The sequence below is a fragment of the Morone saxatilis genome, unplaced genomic scaffold, assembly GCF_004916995.1.
Source record: "Morone saxatilis isolate NCDOM2014 unplaced genomic scaffold, NCSU_SB_2.0 Contig7, whole genome shotgun sequence".
Taxonomy (NCBI): Eukaryota; Metazoa; Chordata; class Actinopteri; family Moronidae; genus Morone; species Morone saxatilis.
In genome coordinates this window covers 340,148-340,691 of record NW_023340246.1, presented here as the reverse complement: position 1 = coordinate 340,691, position 544 = coordinate 340,148, and the positions used below count along the sequence as shown (strand labels likewise).

Sequence of the window (544 nt, the reverse complement as noted above, 5' to 3'; positions counted from 1 at the left end):
CACTGGAGCTTTTAATAACAAGGATGTGATCAGATCATATAAAACATAATGATACTATTAAAACTTACAGGATGTACCAGTTGGTGGTCTGCTTTGGCATTCACTACAAACCAGAACTAGTATGTGAAAACTATGCTAACTGACAAAGAACAGATACATCCAGACAACCATGGGGTTTTAGATCCACAGCATACAAACATAACTTTATATCCTGTTGATATTTCTCAGGGATGTTTAGTACTCCACGGGCCACATACCTATGTGATATGGTCATGATGGCATTTAATACATCTATAGCAAGACTGCTGTTTTCTGATCTGCACCTGTTTGAATTTACTGTTGATACAAACACACTTCCTCCATCAGTACAAAAACAGTAAATGTCATACTCACCCCTCTACTCGTCTGAGTTTGTCTTTTCAACACAAATGCTGTTTTCATTCACTACATTTTTCAACTTTTTTCCTCTTTTTTCAGTTAGTTGCACAGATGCTTCACATAAAATGTCATTCAGCAGCTGTAGAGAGCTCTCTCTCTCTCTCTC

The 544-nt window shown here is 37.3% G+C and overlaps 1 protein-coding gene across 1 annotated transcript in view; it reads left to right on the top strand.

Annotated features, from left to right (window-relative positions):
- mdn1 (midasin AAA ATPase 1) overlaps positions 1–544 on the top strand; it is a 67,330-nt gene that overhangs the window by 17,363 nt on the left and 49,423 nt on the right. The gene's annotated exons all lie outside the window — the stretch shown is intronic.